The sequence below is a fragment of the Ambystoma mexicanum genome, chromosome 1q, assembly GCF_040938575.1.
Source record: "Ambystoma mexicanum isolate Mex_15411 chromosome 1q, UKY_AmexF1_1, whole genome shotgun sequence".
Lineage (NCBI taxonomy): Eukaryota > Metazoa > Chordata > Amphibia > Caudata > Ambystomatidae > Ambystoma > Ambystoma mexicanum.
The window spans coordinates 1,171,615,178-1,171,638,021 of NC_090922.1; positions in this window are offsets into that span (position 1 = coordinate 1,171,615,178).

Below are 22,844 nucleotides of genomic sequence, written 5' to 3' on the forward strand. Positions count from 1 at the left end.
CACAGGTATACAGGCGACCGAACATATACATGAAATAGGACGGCTCAAAGGGATCTCTGATGTGTTCTATCCTATCAGTGACACCAGACCCTAACAGGGAACCTAGGGTAAATGTCACCATAGGGGGAAAGAATATTCCTTCTTAATTGACACGGGTGCAACGCACTCGTGCATACGAGAAGGCAAGTTCTCCTTGTCCGGCGAGGCAATAGACACCCAGAGTTTTACTGGAGCTCATAGCAGAGTTCCCTTTACTGATGCCCTTCCAGTCTCAGTGGGAGAGTGTGAAATGAATATGACCATCTCGTTCACTGAGGATGGCATAGTGTGTTCCACCCCAGGAATGCATTATTCAAACATATGCAAAATGATCAGAGCATACTCTGGACGTGCAGAACCAGAAGTTTTCGCATATGGAGTACGAGTACTCATGGCAGGATTGCCAGGCCTTGCAGATAAGACTATGAGAACCCCTGATGAGTTTCTATTCAGGCCAAGAATACCAAGAACGAAGAGGAGGGACAGGTGTTTCCCTTAATAATACAATACGCTGCGGTGCGAGGAAAGGTAGTATTGGTTGAAGGATGTGACGACGAAGGTAGACCTTGGTGTGCGATTGTCGCCATCGAAGAAGGTTATCGAGTGACTGACGTCACCGATGACGATCTGGTCGAAGAACACCCTGACCTGGAAGAGACACGGGTGCAAGTGAGTCTCATATTTTGGGTCAAAATGATCAGGCCAGAGGTACCACAGAGGATGATGTTAGCGTTAATACGCCCAGAGTACTTTGATAACGACATGGCCCTAGTGCCGGCCAAAGTATGGACTACAGGGCCCTATGACGTAGGGCTCCTGAAGGGAGCCGGCGAAGTAAAAATTAAATTGAAACCAGGAGCAATTCTGCCATGGGCACGACAATATCCCATGTCCAGAGAAGCGGATGAAGGGATTGCAAAGACGATCTCCGCCATGATGGAGCAGGGCATTCTAGTGACATCGGAATCACCCTGCAACACAGTGATTTATCCTGTCAAGAAATCAAAGGGAGGGTCCTGGCGTTTAATCCAGGATTTACGAGCCCTAAACGACATAGTCGAAGCCGAGTTCCCTTTAGTCCCGAATCCATCCACAATTTTGTGCAACATACCGTCTGAGGCAAAATGCTTCACGGGGATCGATTTGAAAAATGCATTCTTCTCGATTCCATTGCACTGTGACACACAAGACCTGACGTCATTTACTTTCAGACAAAGTACCAGGCTGCCACAGGGGTATTGCGAGTCTCCATCTATTTTCAACAGAATCCTGCAAATGGACCTAAGCAATATTGTGGTGGACAGTGTTGTTTTGCAGTATGTAGATGACATTCTAATCTGCAGCATCACTGAAGAGCAATGCCGACATGACTCAGTCCTGCTATTAACTATACTGGGTGAGAAGGGATACAAAGTGGATAAGGACAAGTTGCAGTACAGCCAACGGAAGGTGTTGTACATAGGGCAACTGATCTCACATGAGGGGAAAAGGGTAACCCCAGAAAGGGTGAGGCTATCATGAACACAGCCAAGACGCGCACAAAAAAACAAATGCAAAGCTTCTTAGGCCTGTGCAACTATGTCAGAGCATGGGTCTTCCACTACAGCACATATACCAAGCCCTTGTTGCAGGCCCTTAAAAAAGCCCAGGCGACGAGGGAAGAAATTGAATGGAATGAAGATATGGAGAAGGGGTTTACCAAACTCAAGGGGGCAATTTGTAAGGCCCCAGTTCTCTTATGCTGAGGAATTCTATTTGTTTTCTCATACTGATGGCAACTTTATGACGGCAGTGCTCGCACAGCGAACCTCATTGGGATATAAACCCCTAGCAAATTACAGCGGGAGTTTGGACCCGGTAATGAAGGGCCACTTCCCATGCAAACAAAACCTAGCTGCTGCCGCGTTCGCCATTGAGAAGGCGTCATCCATCATGATGGGGTGCTCCAGGACATTACATGTTGAACACTCGCTATTTGCCATACTGGAAAAGCCAAAGGGCACGCTGACTTCTCAGAGAGCATCAGCCTACGAGGTGATTATCTCTAATCCATCAATCAAAATAGTGCGATGCAAAACTGTGAACCCTGCCATGTTTATAGCTGAGCCAGTCACAGAGGGAGAACCTGTGCATGACTGTGCGAACTATGAGGAATTTTATGATGAAATCCCCAGGGTAAAGGAAAATGCCCTGGCAGGTAGGGAGATCGTCTTTATTGAGGGGTCTTCTAGAATCAACCAAGAAGACGGACAAAGATATACAGGCGTGGCCGTGATCAAACACATAGCGAGTGGAGAGTTCCGAGTACTTGTCAGTGCACGAATGCCATCTCACTATTCGGCACAGGCTGCAGAGCTAGTGGCGCTGATACTCGCCATTGAGAATCATGCAGACCAGGAAGTAACAGTATACAGTGACTCTGCCTATGTGACGTCAACAGTGCACGCAGGATTAGTGCGCTGGAAAAGGAGGGGCTACCTCCGAGCAGACAGCACGCCAGTGCAACACGCAGCCTTATTGGACAGGCTGATAAAAGCACTACAGCTCCCAGTGGGCATAGCGGTCGTGAAATGCGCCGCTCATACCAAAGGGACAGATTTCGTGTCACGTGGAAATCATGAAGCGGACACGGAAGCCAAGCGCATGGCATCCAAAACTGAAACAATCATGGACGTGGATGTGGCACATACCCATGAGCGCATGATGGGAGCGCGAGCCACACCAGAAGCCTACAGCAATATGGGGCAGTCTCAATTAATGGAGCTCCAGGGGGAGGTATCTCAGGAGGAGAAAAATCTATGGAAGCGTAGAGGGTGTTCCTTAAACCCCTCAGACGGAGTGTGGAGGCACGACAGCACTGGTAAACTAGTAATGCCTGTCGCCCTCCTAAAAATAGCTCTAGAACAGCTCCATTACCCAATGCATATGACTATGGAAAATCTTGCCGCATAACTTGCCGAAGACTGGTTTACACCGAATTTAGCAGAGAATGTTGCATTCTTTATGGTAAACTGTATAATCTGCCAGCAATTCACTTCTGGGCACACATTGAAAGTAGTGAGAGGAGTCATCCCCAGTCCAAATGGACCTTTCCAGCACCTACATATTGATTATGTCGATATGATCCAGGTGTGTAATGGGTACAGGTATTTACTTGTGGTGGTGTGTCCCTTCTCCAGGTGGATAGAAGCAGGTCCCTGTACACACCCTGATGCCGCCTGTGCTGCCAAATTCTTGGTACGGGAGGTCTTCCCTAGATGGGGGGTGTGTGAGGTTATGAGATCAGACAATGGCCTAATTTCGTGAACGCAGTGTTCAAACAGATTAGCTTGTTGCTGGGTATAAAGCATAAGTTTTCGTCGGTGTATCACCCAGAGGGAAATGGGATATGTGAACGAATCAACGGCTTGCTTAAGGAAAGGATAGCCAAGTTGAAACTCACATTAAGAAAGGGATGGATGCACTGCCTACCACTGGCATTGCATGCTTTTCGGAACCAACCAGGTTCCGACCATCATTTTACGCCGCATGAAATAGTCACTGAGAGAAGGATGAAGACCCCTTTTACCCCCTGAGACAGAGATAGATGTGATGCCCAGTCAACTAGGGAGGTTGTGGGAGATGAGATGAAAGCGTACCTAGACTGTCTCATAGCCAGCAACTCTATCATTTCAGGCCAGCTGCAGCGAGGGCAGAAAGGGGACAGCACAGCACAAACCACAACAGACAATGCTCTCAGCCTTGGTGCACCCCTTGTCTTCCCTGGAGACAGAGTTCTTGTGAAGAACTTTACGAGAAAGAAATGGGACGAACCGAGGTTTAACGGCCCCTTCATCGTAGAGGACTGCACCCCGTCCGCTGTCAAGCTCGTGGGCCGAAGCGCCTGGATTTTCATGAACGACATCAAGCTATTCATAGGGGAGGGCACTCCTGCTGTACCCAGCGACGAAGAACCTACAGACAAGTAGGGAGAACCTCAGCACGTGCAGACAAGATCTATGGTGAGGAAGAAGGACGCATGAGCAGACAAGTAACGAGAATGTTAGGAAAGTGAGACTCGTAAAACAAGACATTTCCTCGAGCCAAGTGAAATGTGTCAAAAGAACAATTACACAAACAAGTCAGTATAGCCAACAAAAGAACTATTGTGAAAATTGTGCCTGTGACTGAACTTTTTCGTATACACTAAAAGAGACAATAGTAAGCAAGTAAACACTATGTGCAGCCAAAGGTGCAGGGTAGAGGAAGAAAATCACGTACTCATATCAGCAAAAGCATTAATCTCTTGAACATTGAAAGCCACTCAAAGCATTTCAAACCTAAGACTCTGATAAGAAGTAAAAGTAAGATCAAGAGTTTGTTCATGGACATATGGTTCATCGCAGCAGAAGCCTCACGTTGGATGTGCTAACCTACTTCCAACTGGTGGCACTGTCCTACCCTTCACTTACAGGCAGAGAAGCCTGTGTTACTGAATTCATTCAAGGCCCTGCAAACAAGAAGGTAATCTGGCAACTTTTGACTGTCATCACAGAGGTCTTCGCCGAGTTGCCCGAGCACAGTGACACAAAGACCAATGCTCCCGCCTCAAGTAATCATTGACGAGATCACATATACTTTGTTCTTCCGCATCATCGAAGAATGTCCAGGACTTATTGGGAGAACTACAGATACATTGACATTCATTAGAGATCCAAAAAACAATTACTTCCTCAACCAAGTTTGGTACAAGCTGAACCACGTGGTTGCAACTCACGCAGCAGGAAAGTGCAAAACTTGTTTGCATCAAAAGAAGGGACTGTGATTAGGACCCAGCAAACGAGGCAAATGTCCCTATAACCTGAGGAAACACATCTGGCACACAACGTTTTATTTCGATTAGTCACAGACGATCCGGAAATGGTGGGGAGACCTGCAGAAGTTGACATCATCACCTTTCTTAGGAATCCGGCCAACGCCCCACACATGGGCCCACTCCTCCAAGGCATCACGCTCCAGGTGGAGCTGTCCAATTTCCAGCGAGAATTCCTGAGGAGATTTCAGTGAGACTAGCCGACGAGGGACAGATCGAAAAAAAAAAAAATAAAACAACTGAAAGCACACAGCGAGAGAAGGCCTGTGACTTTAGAGCCAAAAAAACAGACAAATGTCATTAACACCGGAAGACAGTCGGTATGCATTTCGCGTTTTCTTTCATGTCATTGAAAACTTTCCAGAACTAGTGGGCAGACCCTGCAACATTGATGTGCCCACTTTTCTTAATGATCCAGCAAAGAATGCCCAACTGAACAGGCTCCTAAGAGCTATTGCATCACAATTAAGAAGCAACTATGGACACCCGCTGCTGAGGCGAGCCTTAGAAAGGAGAGATCCAAGATAAAACCCTTTAGAATCCCTAGCTGGGGGCAGAGCAAGGAAACAAAGACACAGTTCTTCATGCTTCCAACATAGAACAAATTGAAAGGGGATAACTACATCTTGAACTTCTTTTGCTATTTTTCTTATTTTTCCCTATTTTGTGCATTCCACAGTGGAGTAAATGGGGAAGAGAGAGACTGTTCCTCAACTAGACCTCGAACAACAAAGTGAAGGAAACAGCGACATGAACTTCACTGCTGTGTTTACCTTTTTCAACCTTTTCCTTATTTCTACCTCCTCATATGTTAACTTTTATTTTTTATCTTTTTCAATGGTTTATCTATGCATGGTGTGTAGCGAAACCATCATTTCATGGTGTCACTACGAACAGATTCCTGCCTGTCCTCAGGGTCAAGGCGAATTGGAAGAGTGCCCTGGGACTACGTTTATCATAGAAATGCAAAATGAATTGTGATGTGTTGGAAACAATAGTCTAACCTTTTCCCATAGTCTAGTAAAGGAACTGTATCATCATCACCACTCATAAGAGGGGGGACGTTGAACTGCACCCGTCACCTTAGTGTCTGTTGAACTTTTAAGTAACAAAATCAAGACAAGAAAAGAAATAAACTATTGGCTATGGACTTGATTGAGATGGGGGCCCAAAACACTGATTTAGGAGTGCCACCGGTAGAAGGGCGCCCCCGCTTTTCTGGAAGGAGGTGCTGTAAACTGTCCTTCATGGCAATCATATGTATATGTATAGTGATTATTGTAGTATTTTTGTCATTAACTATCAGAACTGCATTTTTTATTGGTGCACGAAGCATCCCAGTGCCCGCACTTTTACCAGATAACGAACGTGTGGGCCCTACAAAGGCACCCAGACCTTATATTGTCATCCCTGTTCCTAGGAAAATTGATGGTAAAGCAAATGATTTACAGTTTAATTTAATTGACAGTAATATGGATGCACCTGAAGTCATGAATGACGAGAAAAGCTGGAGACATGGTCAGCACGGAATGAATGATAACACAGCACTGTCCACAGCACGCACCCACACACTGAGTGCACACGAACAAGGGCAAGTGTCAATGGCTGTGAGACCCCAGGCCGAACCGACAGAAAACAAAAAGATACCTGTGAAACAAACAGCTCCAGAGAACAGAGAACCAAGCGAGCGACAAGACAGAGGTGGCATAACAAAATCCCTCAAGAGAACAGAGGATGCCACAAAAGAACTCATGGGGAAAACACATGCGGTAGTCGAGTATGTGTTCCCGCTCATATTAAGAGCAAAGAAACTACATGAGGAGCTGAGCAAGAAAACCGCAGCAGTTGTGGTAACGAGCAGGTCTGCTCCAACACCAGAAATAACGACTGAGTTTACGACACTGCCACATGTTGGAAGGATGATGAGCCACATGTGGAAGGAGGTCTACGAAAGAATGTACGAGGGAAGAAAAAGAAAAACAAGATATCCCCATAGTACTGCAGGGCAGGAGATGAAACCGGCCCCTTCAAGGATAATACCCGAGAGCCTGACTGAACGGAAGAGCAGTACAGATGCATTCAGAGACATAGTGATGGCTAACTACAGAAGAACGCTAAGAATCAAGAGAAGTCCATATGAAACCGATAACGAACTAAATGATTACTTACCAGCACATGAAGGGAGTAGGACATAGGCAGTCAGAAGGAGAATGCTTTGTCTGTGCGTTACTGCCATACAGCATGGGAAAATCCAAGATCTTCGTGGCTGTAAAGACCGATGTCCCCACAGCCCACTGCATGTCACACGTGGCAATGTGCAACACCAGAGGACAATTTATGGGAAGAGACATCTCGTTGATATGGGCCAACGAAAAGGACTACCCTGATGAAGAAGGGTTTGTCCAGGACATCAAAACAAGAAACAGGGCGCACTCCAAGAATCATGTTATTAGATATGAAAACCCTGACGTCAAAGGATCAGGAATAAGGTGGGAATAAACTCAAGACTGAACATCCAAGGAAAAACAGCAGAAGAAGCTCAAATATGGACAAACCGTGGACAAATGCAGATCTGGGGATCAGTAGTTTACCCTAACGGGTGGGAGGAAGGAGTCATAATCTGCCGAGCTTGGATGGTCTTTGGAGCCTGCAAAGAAGCAATAGAAAACTCACAGAGGTTATGTAAACCTCTATGGCTGAAGTTAGTGAAGGTGTTAACATGGGTCGAAGACATGGGAGGGCCCCTGCAAATAGTACTGTTGGAGAACCCGAAACTGTGCTTCAGAAGTAATGGCACAAGGAAAATGGGGGAGAATCAAAACTGTGGACGAATATATGAAGCACCAGGAATGGCACAAGGAACTGCAGTCCTAATGGACCACTATTGGGCGTGTGGATCCAAAGCATACATAAGACTGCCAAAGAATTGGGGGGGCATATGTACATTGGTCAATGTCCACATCCTCACGCTGGTGATTCCAAAAAACAAACTGAATCTGGACAGCTTCCTGAAGGCAGATGCTCATCTGAGAAGGAGGAGATCCGCAGAGCTGATATCCAGGATGAAGAGAGAAAACTACTTTTCTGCCAAATCATAAGAAGCATTCCATGCAATTCCAAACAAACACAGGCTGTTCAGCCTCACTTCAACAGTATTCTCCACAATGCTCCTGGCATTACATGGATTGGGTGCAGAATAGCTCTCACACCAATAACCAGACCGACTCAGGAAGTTGGCGAACAATAACTGTTTTATTTTCAATTGTCTAAAACAGGGAGTACAACAGACATCAGCGAACATCTCATGACATAATCTCAATGCATCACATGAAAAAACATCTTTTGATAGCAAATACCTGTCATAAGTGACATCACACTATGTGGCAATCTAAGAAAACTTACTTGGGATTGTGATAGGTCTACAGGGAACATCTGAGTATACTTTCTATATGGGATAGGATTGTGTTTGGGTCTCTATGTCAGGTGGACAACTTATGCCCACCACTTGTGCAAGCCATCCTCAATATTAGTTAGATACATGACTCATCATTGGCTCCTAAACTATAGGGCTCTTCAATACATGGCCCTCTATAATTGGCTGGCACTCTTGTACCTTTGTGGAATATTTGACTTGCAAGCAGCACGTAAGCCAGTATCCCACGTGCCTGTGGGTGGACTTGACCATGCCTCCCCACCCAATTAGTCCACCGTCCATCATCACTCATGCCATCTGCCATTCAAATTGTCTTTGAACTTGGCCTTAGAGAGTATCAGTTCACCTAAGAATAGAAGGGAGTGTGAACAGGTTCTTATCTTCAGTCTTGATGTAGCTTGCCCATATTCTATTTCCATCTGTCCCACATGACAGAAGCCCGCATTTGAGCTCATTACTCGCATTTAATGATATTAAATTAATAAACCTTGTCATTCACAGTGTTTCAGTCGCACCTTAAAAGGAGCTTGCCTTGCTTCTCATGTTGATTGTATCTTCTTGAATAGATAACCAGTTCTTGCCTGCCCCAACCCTTGACACTGAGCCAGACAGCATTCTCAATCCTTCCTTGACTTCCAGCTGCTTTTCTGATGTGCCACACTTTCAGACATTCTATTTCATGGTTCCTGGCTTACTAAAGTTGTGACAGACTCTATACATATACACATATTGGCAGCACCACCTGCAGTCTATTCATTACGTATAGCCAGCCTTCATGATTACTTAGTCTACTTGCATTACAGCATCTGCACAATTATGAAATGACTTATATTTTCTTCAGTGTTCTTCGCACATGCAATCTTCATTTTGCACATGAAATGTTCACTCTATTCTTCATCTCGTCATCCGTTTTCATAAGGTCTATGCATTCTCTTCTATGATCATCCTTCTTAGTGCGTCACTCTCATTTCTTGTGAAGTTACCAACCTCTTTTATTCATTACTTCACATTTCTTCCGGGACCTTGCTTAAGAGACATCTTTCTTAGGGTACATCCTGTAGTGTTTGCTCGATGGATACCTTATTTTGAGAATTTTTCATGGCATATGTACTATTACTGGTGTTGTGCATGTCACCGTTTCTGGCTTCCAACATATAGGCAAAATAGGGACGGGATATCCAGTAGAGACAATTGGCTCCTCCTCTACACTTCCCCCTCTGGTTGATTCAGCGACCACTCTCCCATCAGTCTTCACATCTAGACACCCTTTTCTGAAAAAGTGCTTCTTTGCAGTCCATATCTTCATTAGTCTCTTCAGAGATCCTGCCGATTTTACATGGTCATCAACACTCCAGGTCATGTGGCTAAATTGTCCATCCGAGCTACAATAGATCCATCATCCCACATTCTTCTTGTGGTTTCTCGGATACAGAAACTTTGTTGTCTCAGGTGCTAAAATGCGTGCTTCTATATATTGTCTGATTTCTTCATCTGTCAGCTCTATGGGTTCAAACCAAGACTCAACCTTGATCATAATCTTCATTCCTACTGCCTTCTTTGTTGCCTTCTTGCACTGTGTGATTATTATTCTGATAAAAGAGAATCCGAACATGATCATCACCAGTAGTGCTCCGAGAAACATCCATTGTGGAACCCATGAGAAGATTGATGCAAACCAGCTGTCATCTGCAATAACTTCTGTCTCATCTTCCATCTTGATGTGCAAGTTCGTTAGCAACATTATGGCCTCTGTCAAGGTCCCATTCTTGTCATTTTGAATAGGTGTGAATGTGCAACAGGATTACCTGATTTTGGCACAAACACGTCCATCCATTGCCGTAATCATGTGCAGGACATATCTGTTCTGGAGGTCATCAGTTTTATGGCTCTCAATTCTTCCTTGATAGCGTTGAAACCCTTTATAGTAGTGTTGATCGTCTGCAGGAGCTCCCAGTTAGTGATTTGCAATCACTTTGCATTCGCTATCGTCTCGATCCCTGGAATAAAGATAGTCATGAATACTGCAGCAGTCTGACTGAACAACCTGTGTTCACATGGAATACAATCAAAGGCTTCTATGCACTTACCGGAAAAGTAATTCTCCCTTTTTGTTCAATTGAGAAATCCAACTGATCTCTTCCTCATGAGAGCATCTGCTTTTGGAAACTCTCCAATGTTCAGGTCACTCTTCGGAATCACCAATGCTGGAATGTGAATGAGTACTATGGAACACAGCCCTCCCCAATCTTTGGGAAACTTCATATAAGCCCTGGATCTGCAGGCCCAGTAGTGGTCCATTAACACCACTGTTCCATCATTAATTCCTGGTACATAAAAAATCCATCCACACTGCTGATTCATTCCAACCTTCCTTTGCCATTGTTTCTGAAAAACAAGAATGCACTAGCTAGAGATAATATCTGCAAAGGTACTCCTTTATGATCGATCCACATCAGCAATTTCACAATATTCGACCAATGATGCTTGCATTTATTTTCTGCAGTATCTATGACTGGTTTATAGTATCCTGTTAGCACTAATGTGTTACATACAATCAGGCCTTCCGCCCATCCTTCTGGAGTCAGCACCATTCCCTTGATTTGTAGCTGACCTCTCTCCTTGCATCTTCGTATTTCCTTTTGGTTCTTTACTTGAAAATTGAGCATTTTGTTTTCTTTTCTTCTGATTCCTGCTTCATTTATTCCAGGCTGTTCATACCTTATCACTTGATTTTTTTACTCTGATTTCCCTCTTGTCTTTAAGTCTTGCACATAGTCATCTTCTCTTGGAGCCATCTTCTGAGTCACCTAATACCAAGGATGCTGTTCAACCCAGGAACTGACCTCTCAACTGGCAGAGTGCAAGTTGTATCAGGCAATGAGCTTTTTGGACTTCTACTTTATAGCTATGAATATCTTATAAGTCCCCATAGCATAGGGTTGAGAGCAGAAACATAGCAACTCTCATTGGACGTTATCTCTCCCACCTGAGCTGGTACCACATGATATTTCCCAAGTGTGCTGTGCTGTCTAGATAATTATTTATTTCATAATCTTCTTCCCGTGTGCTTCTCTTGTGTCTCCCTCTCGCAAAGTGAGTGCTTGTATGGCACTCAAGAAGCATATCAGTAATGTCCTCCCTGTAGGGGAGATCATCATTACTTTTGATTTAGCAAATGGCAATCTTACATGAGCTACTGGTGTAGGGAACATTACAAATGGTCTTGGTCTTGTAGTAATGGACAATTCTGTGTGAGTCACTGGAGTGGGAAGAATCAAAGGGATTTCTAACTTGCATAGACCAATGAAGTAAACAGTATGGATTAAAAGAATTTTAAAAAAATGAATGAATGCTAAGCATATATTATACACCAATACATTAATCCCCACCATTTAAGATTCTCCACATGTCATCGAACTTGCTCACTTTCCAAAACTGTACCATTTTCAAAGTTCCTAATCATGCCTGTATACTACTTTAAGGAATGAAAAAAACTTTTAATCAGGCAACTTTGTTAAATGGTCAGGTAAGTGCAGGATCTGCTCAACTATCACCAAAAGTAACCTCCTTATTGCACGGCCATTTTTAGGATCATGCAGAAAAGCAGTTATGTTGACACTAGACCCACCAAGAGCAGGATAAGCTCTAAGAATAAATATGAAAACAGTGATAAGGATCCTATGGAAACAGGGATAAGGATCCTATGGGCATCGTTGTTTGTCAAAACCATAAGTTCAACTAAACAATGACATGGTGTGAAAGGAATCAGCGTATTGCTCACGCTTCCAATCTCTAATTAGATGTTGTCGCTCAAACATATCCACAGTATCTCAATCAATTTACTAAAGTTCAATTTTCAAAAGATTCCTGTGGCTCAAGAACTGAGTTTGAACTCATGCTATAATATCTATAAAGAGTGTACAAGGTGAACCACAGTCCAAATGCACACTTGCATTTATTTAATCAGCAATCCTAGCGTCCTTCTTCCTCATCATTGATCGGGTCTGCACATGCTAAACTTCTTCTCCTTGTCTTGTATCCCAATCAATCAATGGTGGTGCATCAGCCTCAACAGTATATGGCTTTACGTCATTCAAATGGATCCAAGCACGTCTCCCTTGGACTTTTACTGCTGATGAAGTAATGTTTGCCACTAAGTAGGGACCACTAAAGCATGGCTAGTGGCACTTTCTGGTGAAATTCCGTATTAAGATTGTATCTCCAATAAAAACTCTAGGTACAGGTAATAATTGTGGAACTCTGGTTGCTGAATGGTCTTCATCTGTGTCCTGAGATCGACCGTCCTGGCGTTTGAGTTGATCTGAAATTACAGAGATACTAGCAGTCATACATGATAAATATGCACGTAAATCATTTCCTAACATTTCTGTAGTCTACTGGGCATCACTTCTGCTCCTCGATGGAGGATACAAAGGCTTCACATTCACCTCCCTGTTACTAACTCATGGGGTGTGAGGTGGTGGTCCGACATAGGCAGATTGCTTAATGAGTGTAAGGTTAAGGGTAGGCAATATAGCCATCCCTTCTTCAGTGTCAATGTAATTTAGCAAACCTCTCCTTAATGAGACCGTTGAGTCTCACACAGACCTCGTTCACTTGCAGGTGATAAGCAGAAGAAAACTTGTGTTTAATACTTAGCAAAAGGCTAATCTGCTCAAATACTTAATCAACAAAATGAGGCCCATTATCGGATTTGAGCACCTCACACTCTCCCCATCTTGGAAAGACTTTGCATACTAAAAAGTTTGCTGTGCAAGTGGCATCAGGGTTTGTACAAGGACCTGCTCCGATCCACCGAGAAAAGGGATACACCACCACTATCATATACATGTATCCACTACATATTTGCAGCATATCAACATAGTCAATTTGTAAATGTTGAAAGGGACCATTTGGTCGAGGAATCACTCCTCTAATCATTCGCAGTATATGCCCACCGGAAAACATTTGACATATGATGCAATTTACTACATAAAATGCAACGTGTTCTAATAGGTTTGGTACAAACCAGTCCTCTGCAATAGTTGCTGCAAGGTATCCCGAGTTAAATGCTCAGGGTAGTGCAGCTGTTGAAGTGCTACTTTTAACAATGCAACTGGTATCACCATAATTTCCAGTGCTGTTTTGTTGTCATAATGCTTCGGAGGGGGATAAAGAACACCCCCTTTGTTTCCATAGATCTTACTGTTCTTGCAGTGCACTTCCCTGAATTTCCATCAATTGTGTTCTCGGTAAATGATTAAGCCCTTCATTTACTACCATAATCATTACTACATTTTCCTTTACATCTGGAGTGTCTGATGAATATGCAACCCTTTTGGCCTCTACATCAGCAGCTTTGTTCCTGTGAGAAATAAAGTCAGTTTGTTTAGTATGCGCTGCAGATTTAACTATCGCTATGGCTACTGGTAGTTTTAGTGCCTTAATAATGTGGCAGGGTTCACTATTTTTCACCTTGTAAATTGCTGGATTCAATATAATCACCTCATACGCAGAAGCTCTCTGAGATGCCAATGTACCGTTACACTTCTCCAAATACCCCAATAATGGTAGACTTCTCAATTGCAAATGTAGCTGCTGCCAGTGACTGTTTGCAAGGAAAGTCCCCTCTCATAAATGGATCTAGAATCCCACTATAAAATGCCAGAGGCTTATACCCTAGTGTAGTCCTTTGCGTGAGCACTACTGTCATAACTGTCAAATTTGTGCGCAAAAACAAAAAGAACTCCTCATCATAAATGGGAATTCTTAAAACTGGAGCAGTACAAATTGCTTTCTACAATTCTTCAAACCCTTCCTCAATTTCTCCCTCAATTTCTTCAGATTTCTTCAGACCATTGTTTCCCAATGTCTACCTGTGCTTCCTTTAGAGCCTGTAAAAGAGGCCTTATGTACGAACTATAATCAAACACCGATGCTTTGATAAAATTACATGGCCCCAAAAACTGCTGCATATGCTTCACTGTATGTGGTGTTGCTGTTTTCATGATAACCTCAGCTGTCTCAGGTGTGACCCTTTTTCCCTCATGTGAAATCAACTGGCCTATGTACAACACCTCTTCTTGGCAATACTGTAACTTCTCTTTGTCTACCTTATAAAGCTTGGCTGATAGGACAGTCATTAACTGAATCAAATCGCGTCTGCATTCATCTTCCATAGTGCTACAAATCAGAAAATCTACATAATGTATCACAGCACTCTTGAAATCAATATTTCGTTGGTCCATCTGAAGGACCCTATTAAAGATCGATGGGGACTCACAGTACACTTGGGGCATCCTTGTATGTTTCAGATGAGTCTGGCGGAAAAAAAGGAAGTCAAGTCTTGTGAGTCTTAATGCAGCGGGATTAAGAAAAACACATTATTCAAGTCAATCACTGTTAAATATCGCAACCTCTACGGGGATACTGCATAGGATCATCACTGGATAAGGAACTAAAGGAAACTCTGGCCTCATTACAAGGTTGCCGGTCCGGTAACAATGGTACCGTTAAGCTTGCCAGTACCATTGTTACCAGACCTGCAAACTACAAGGTCTGCCTGCAGGTGCCTGTCAGCTGGCACCATTGTTAACTATGAATGCGCTACCTGCCTCCCCATTCCCATTGAGCACTATGGGGCTCAAATTTGATCGGGGAATAATAAATACCAGCACCCGACAATGGGCAATTACCGGGTCCGGCAGGGCCAGAATGAACCAGTAATTGGCCATTACCAGGTGTTGGTAAACAATGTGTCCGGCGGCAGCCATGCCGGTATTAACCGGCACAGCTACCGCTGCAGTCATAATGAGGCCCTCTGCTTATACAATCTGGTTAATTGGTCTCATGTCTTGTATGACTCTCCACGGCCCACCTCTTTGATTTCTTGATAGGATACACTGCGGTATTGCACAATGATTCTGACGGTACCAGAATCCCTTGTTCCGTCAGTGCTGAAATGGTCTTAAAAATCCCTTCATCCACCTCTCGAGACATTGGGTACTGTTTTGCTCGAGGTAAAATTGCTCCTGGCTTCAACTTTATCTTGACCTCCCCTACCCCTTTCAATAGGCCTACGTCATAGGGCCTGCAGTCCATAAAGTGCTTGGCACCTTTTCCAAATCCTCATCAAAAAATGCTGGACGCTGTTGTACTATCGTCATTCGCTGTGGGAACTCTCTTTTTTCTATTCTAATACAATTTATAATACTTAGCTCGAATATTATTTCATCATCCATTGGATCATCCCTAAACATATCATTGTCAGTGACATCATTCAGTCTACACCCTTCCCCAATAGCAATAATTGTTCTCCATGGCCTACCCTCGTTTTCTGTTCCTCGAGCATTGCCATTTCCCCTTGCACTTACTCTAGGGGAATAGTCTGTGCCCCCACTTCATCCATGGGTATCTGTGGCCTGAACAAGAATTCATGCTACTCTAGATGGCCCTGACATTTCCTCCTTTAGCGGAAGAAACTCCTCTATGTCCCCCCATGATATGACTGCACTTGGTTCGATCAACTTCTTTCGAATGCAATGAATGTTGTACTCCTGCTGCCTCCCTTTTCTTTCCAATTCTTCATCTAATTCTCTTTGCTTTCTTGCTTCCCATCTAACTATTTCCTCTTCTTGTCTTTTCTCTTCTCTTCTTTCTTTCACTCTATGTTCTTTGTCTTCCCTCCGTCTCTGTATCCTTTTATCCCTTCATTTCTGTGCTTCTTACTCTTCTCTCTTCCTTCCTTGCCTATCTCGTTCTTTGATTGCTCTCTGCCTGTTGTCCTACTTCCTTTGCTCCTCTGCCCTTTCTTCTTTCTTTTGCTGCTCCTCTTGATACATCTGTTCTCATCTCTGCCTGCTCTTTCCCTTATGTTCATCCTCTTTTCTCGTTCTCTGTCTTGTCTGTCATGTTCGCCGTGATCATCCCTTTGCCTGACTTTCTTGATGCCTTTCCCACCAAGTGTGAGCAATATCTGTCCTCCCATCCATTCATTCTGTGTGAGCATCACCTCATCAGCTTTATCCTTCTCTCCTTTCCATCTCTTAATCACTCATTCTCTATCTGCTGTCATATTTGGTCACTCACTTTTCTCTTCTTGATTCACTATGATCTTAAAGATCTCCTCTTCCCTTCTGGTCTCTTCTGGACTATCGTCATTGGTATAAGCAGGCAGTTCATATATTGCATTACTATTTCCTGTCCCCGCCTTTAGTTCCTTTAACGGATACAATCCTATGTCTTCTGTACTTTCACCATTTACTTCAGTCGAGGTAAGGGGAGCTGAGGGCTCAACACCTTCCTCCCTGCACCAAGTAAGCATCCACTCCTCAGGCGGTGGATCTTCTCTCTCCTCTTGGTACATTTTCCAGAGCTCTAAAATATCTAATTTATTTTCCAATTTCTTCCCTGTGTATGCAGCATTCAAGTATGGGGTCATATGTTGCAATACTGCCTTCGACAGCAATCCCGCTTGTGGCCATGGCATGAATATTTTATCTGATGTGCCCTTTACCCACTCCGCACTATAATTTTTGAGCTTAGGCTTGTGTTTTGGCAGTGTTTTACACATGTGCATCAGTGGAGTAATATCTCCCATTAAGACGAGTCTCAATTGCCTGTCAATACTTACCGTTGTTTACACAGATATGTTTATAAAAACAACAAATATGAGTGTGCTCCAACATTCGCTGCTCAAAACCTCTGTTTTCCAATTTTCTCAACCTAATTGTTGCTCTGCGCCTTCAATGACCTAAAATACACAATCACTTTTTTATATCTACTTCAACTTCACACACCTTCTTCTTGTCATTCGTTGACACCTTTTTTAAAACAAACACATAAAGAAACGGGCAAACGTAGTCGACTCAGTACTCCTTTTCTCCATCTTTCCCCTAAAAAAAATCCAACTGGAGTTTAACTTGACTCCTAACATAAACCTGTTTATTATTGTTACCCCCAATGGGTTGTGAGACAAGTTCTTCTAACACTCCTTGAGTTAGGAATACCGGGCTTCATCTCTCAAAATACTCTTTGATTGTTCTTTTATAATCACCCCGTTACTTTTCGAACTATCCCGTCGCTCTCTAAACTATCACAATCCCATCCCCACAATTTGCCATTTCCCTCAGTCTACTCAACATTCACTCGTTCTACTCGAAGCCTCAACAATCGACCGCTTTTACTTCTGTCAGCAAAGCGCCTGTGGAAACCAAGAGGGATTTCATCAAAGAGGGGTCCGTTCCACCTATATCAATTTTCTTGCAGGAATTCTATATCGGCCACTCTCCAGGAAACCCTGCTATCTTCTGGCTACATGGAGAAGGGTGCTGCATCAACCAAAGCTTTGGAGTTTTATTTAATTGACGGGTCTGAACCATTCAACATGCTACCATGTGAACCGTTAGGTCCATTTTTAAAGGAAGAAGCACATCATACATGAATGGGGGTGCATAATAGCTCTCACACCAATAACCAGTTGGCAAACAATAACAGTTTTATTTTCAATTGTCTAAAACAGGGAGTACAACAGACATCAATGAACATCTCACAGCATAATCTCGACGCATCACATGAAAAAACATCTTTTTATAGCTAAAACTCGCCATAAGTGACATTACACTATGTGGAAAACTAAGAAAACTTACTTGGGATTGTGTTATGTCAACAGGGAACATCTAAGTATACTTTCTATATAGGATATATTTCTACCCTTGCCTTCCTGTGAGGAAAAAAACATGGTGTCATCTTCAACTCCACACTCCCTTTCTCTCCCCACATCACAGACCTTGCCAGCTAAACTTCCTCAGAGCTATTTTATCTTTCCTCACTTCCCCCCAGAAGCTCACTGTCTCCAGAACCCTGGTTCTCTCCAGGCTGGACTACTGCCGCAGCCTCTTTCTCAATCTGCCTACCTCTACTCTTCGCCCCTGTAACTAATCCAAAACAGGACTGCAAGACTTATCTTTGGCCTCAAGCCCTTGGACCACATTTCAACAGCCCTGAAATTTCTCCACTGGCTGCAAGGATCAAGTTCAAGACCCTCTGCATTTTCCACAAGTCTTTTGTCGGGCCGGGGTCCTCACTACATCCAACTCTCTTTTCCAAAATACCTTACTTCTAGAGTCCTTCGCTCAACTACCTCCAACTCTCTGATGGTCAGACGTTTCTCCAGGCAGAGGGTGGGGGGTTGATATCACTCTTCTGCGGGTGCCTTCCTCTGGTACGTCCTCCCTGCCCTTCTAAAGTTTGAGCCAGACCACCTGAAATTCCAGAAGACAATTTAGAGATTCATGGTCTGTGCGGGCCAGCCCCTTGTTTGTGTTCCCAGTGCTCTTTGAGAGAACACTGCTTTGCCTTTTGCTGAATTGTATTATGTTATTTATAGTCTCCTTTTGAAGATGGGGAATAATTGCACAATTGTACACTTTATTAGCTAACTATATGCATGCTTCTGCACTGTTCTCCCATTATCTCGTATGCTGTATATATCTCAAAATACAAATTATGAGGACTAATGAATACACACATATATATACATATGTAAATACATCTTTTAAAGAAAACAAACTTGATAGCCGTGGCTACATGACAAGCAATGTGATTGGGCGAACTGACTGGAGGCCTTACCTGCAGCCACAACAGTGAAAATCACTGCCCAGCATGTGTAGTAACGGCTATCCATAGGGGCATCTGTAAACGTGGCTATACACAGGCCAATGTTACGCTGTGTAATTTAGTGGATTGCATAGCTGCAGCTACCTGACATTTTGATCAAAACCTCATCACAGAAATGACAATTGTTACAGGGGGAATAGGAGAGGGCAGGGGAGCTGCGGAGGCCATCAGGGGCGTGGGGGAGCTGAGAGAGATTTCGCGGATACTTGGTGAGGGTTTTAGAGTGTAGGAAAGCATTGTTGTATACTGGTTTTCCATATAGCTGCAGCTACAAAACAAGTAACCTAGTTGGCTATTACTATACCCTCACGTATACAGCTTGCTGCCAGGCGTACTTAGGCACACTATCATGTCACATCAGTTGATTGGTTGTACTATACAAGCGGCTATGCAAATAGTTGTGGGTATTAAGCCATACATTTCTGTGCAATATTCATATTATTCTGTGAATGTTAGACCACACAATTTTACATGTATTTCTGATTCCATGTCCGCACCTCTACCTGTGTTTCATTTAAACATTTAAAGGTTGGCAATGTCTGTTTTTGAGTTACTAAAAAATGTACATGTATCTGCGGCTACAAGTGGGCATTTATAGCCACGGGTTGAATAGCCTCTGCTATAAACAGATTGTTGGCTAAAAAACTGTTTTATATGTGTTTCTAAGTTTGCAATTGTTTGGTGTTACTGCCTGTGATACGTTACAGTGTAGTTCTTTTTTTTCTGCTATTGATTTTGGAAATGATAAAAGTCACTATTTTGTACACTTTTCTCATTCTGATTGCAAAACTCACACTGTGCAAATACTGAGTGTGTGGCTGATGTGAAAGTGTAAGTAAATATTTACATATTTGTTATGTTACTTTGCATTTATATAGCGCCTTATGTACCATTGGTATAATCTTAAGGCGCTGGTAGGTTGAACGCCCTTGGGGTTTTGTTGTGTTGTGTTGTGTGTGTCAGCTATATTAACCACTGTTATCAGCTGCTTTTTTCCACCTGATCACATCAAGTGTCAGTTAATTGTACCATAGAAGTGTTTAGGAAGTGTATTCTTTCTAACTTTACAGAATTAGAAAAATGTTAGTGCTTCTTATACAACTATGCATTGTTAGTGTTTTATTGAGATGCTATTAAATACAACCATACCTGTCCATAAACCTATGCATTAGAAAGGTTGTATTCAGATGCTATTATGAATAGCTTTCCTTACAATGTAGCCATTTCTATACATAAAGCTACGCTTTTTTATAAGCACTGTTATCATATTACATGTAGTGCCAACATGATACAACTGTGGTCTAATTCAAAGAACATTTTCCAATGGCGTTTAGCCATTATAAAATGCTTCTGTGAATAAGGCCCCTGCTCTCACCAGGTTTCACACACCATATTGTAGAAACGTTTTGCAATTGATTTCTCCTTACTTGTAAATAAGGTGCAAATGGTGGGCTCCTAATTCACCTATGCATTTATTTTTGCTTCCACTCACATGCTGCTAAAAATGTATTTTTACAAGAGCAGCATTCATATTTAACTATTTCCCTTTTTCTACACAGGTTACTGAGGGTAAAGGTGTATGTGCTTGCACATGTCCTAAACTTGCACTGCACCTCCACCATTAAGTAGCTCCCGCTGTCTGCAGTTTTGTCCTCGGAAGAAAATGTAAATAAATCAAAGAAGACATGATAAATCGTACTATGCCACTGAAAATAAATATATATTTTTTAAAATAAATGAATTAACTTAAATAATGATTTGACAACTTTCTCTGAGGTTAAAGGTTGAGTTGCCTGAATTGTACCTACATTTTCTGTGAAAGAAAATGGAATCTCCCACCATGATCCATTTGTAGCATTTGCAGCACAAAACTTTGCACTGCTCAGATCCGGTTTGGGTAGCAGTAGGGGAGGTTGTATTCTGGTGGATGTCAAGAAAGGTATGGTGGTGGAGGTGGATGGTGCGGAGGTTGTTGTGGTTGTTGCTGCAGCAGAAGTTGATGCCACAGCAGCTGTTAGACACTGTACAGAGTTCAGTCCATGAGCCTGTATTTTATGTTTCTCATGGGCCTTTTGGTAGTCCAGCTTAACGTTGTCTCAGTGGACTCTGATTAAGTGTTGGATGAGGACGGATGTCCCCAAGCTTTGTGACGGTGTGTTAGATGGTGACTGTTGCTCATGGTCCTTGAAAAATGTTTGTCCAGCAACTCTACCCCTATCCTGACTTCCAGCACCTGTGCTATCTGCACTCTCTTTACCCCCACCCACTCTACCCTGCCATGTCTACTCCATCCTCTATACCTCCTCTTACTTACCTTACTGCATGCTTTGTTCAGCAACCCACACCCTCATATCCTTGCCCACGCATTGTACCCCCATCCTATTTACTAGTGTACACCATACCCTCAGTCTTCATATCCAACCCCCTTCCTTCTAACCTCACCCACCCTACCCTAGTCTCAGTTTCACCACCCACTGTATTTCACCCTTTGCACCTGTATCCACTTACTGCATCCCCACCCACTCTACTTCCACCCATTCACAATATCGATTTTTTTGACAGTGTATGTATTTTATCCACCTTGCATTTGTTTTCCCAAAGACCCAATGATTGTTATATGTGAAGACAAAAACAGTGTAGTATGCTCAAATGTTATATCAAACATAGTGCATATGATGCACTACATATTAGGGTCAAACAAATTAAACATATGTGTACAACATTGTATTTCATAATGTATGTTCTCTTACTAATTATATTGTCTTTATTTTACAGACAGAAAACTGGAAATGATAACCCTTCTTAGAATATTTAAGTGTACATACATAATATGATGCGCATTGCCAATTTGCCAATTGTAAGTCAAATAACAACATTAGTCTATTTAAAATGTTCATATTCATTACATAATCACTGTGCACATATTACTGTTGCCATTGCTAGTGTCTCTACCTCTGTGCACCTACTGTATTCCACCTTCTCTACATTCACTGAACCTACCCCCACCCTCTTGACCCATATCCACCCACCATACCATTACTGAAACTAGTCATGCTTCTGCACCCTACTCCCATCATCTCTTACACTCTATATATTTCACAATTTAACTTATAAGGATTACTGAATACACACACATATATAATATGTAAATGATTGCTTTGCTTTTTAAACATAAATTCCTAACCGTGGCTACCATAGCATCCAACAAGATGGCAAACTTTGAGGCCCGGTTAATCTCCGGAAGGACTGGAGGTCGTAACCGTGGCTACGATATGTCTAATTGCAGCATGACAAATCTAGTCGCGGCTTTACTCATATAGCGTACCTTTTGCTATCTGCGGCTATTGATGAAAACATATGAGCTGCATACCCATGGCTACAAAGAAAGAATTAAGACATTTTTTATTTTATATATTTTAAAAGACATTTTGGGGGAAAGGGAAGGAGGAGGGTGGAAATCAGAATGGAAGAACATTAGGACTCACATATTTAACAAAGGGTAAACAAAAAAAGGAACATTTATTTTTGGGGAATTATTAGTTTTTTTTAGTTTTTAGTTTTTTTTTGCAAAAAGGCGGAAAACAATTGCAACATGAAATAAATATATAGCCCTAGTGGCAGTGGGCCTGGTGTTGTGAAATGGCCCTTGCCCAGCTACCTGGGGTGGCATCTCTGACGATGAGCCAATTGTGGCATCGTCTGCACAAAACTTAACAGTCATTCAGGTCCTGTGTGGGCAGCATTGGGGGAGGTTGGGGACAGGAGAAATTGTGGTATATATGGTGGTGGAGGTGCATGGTGCAGAGGTTGCTGTGGTGGTTGCTTATGTAGAAGGTGATGGCA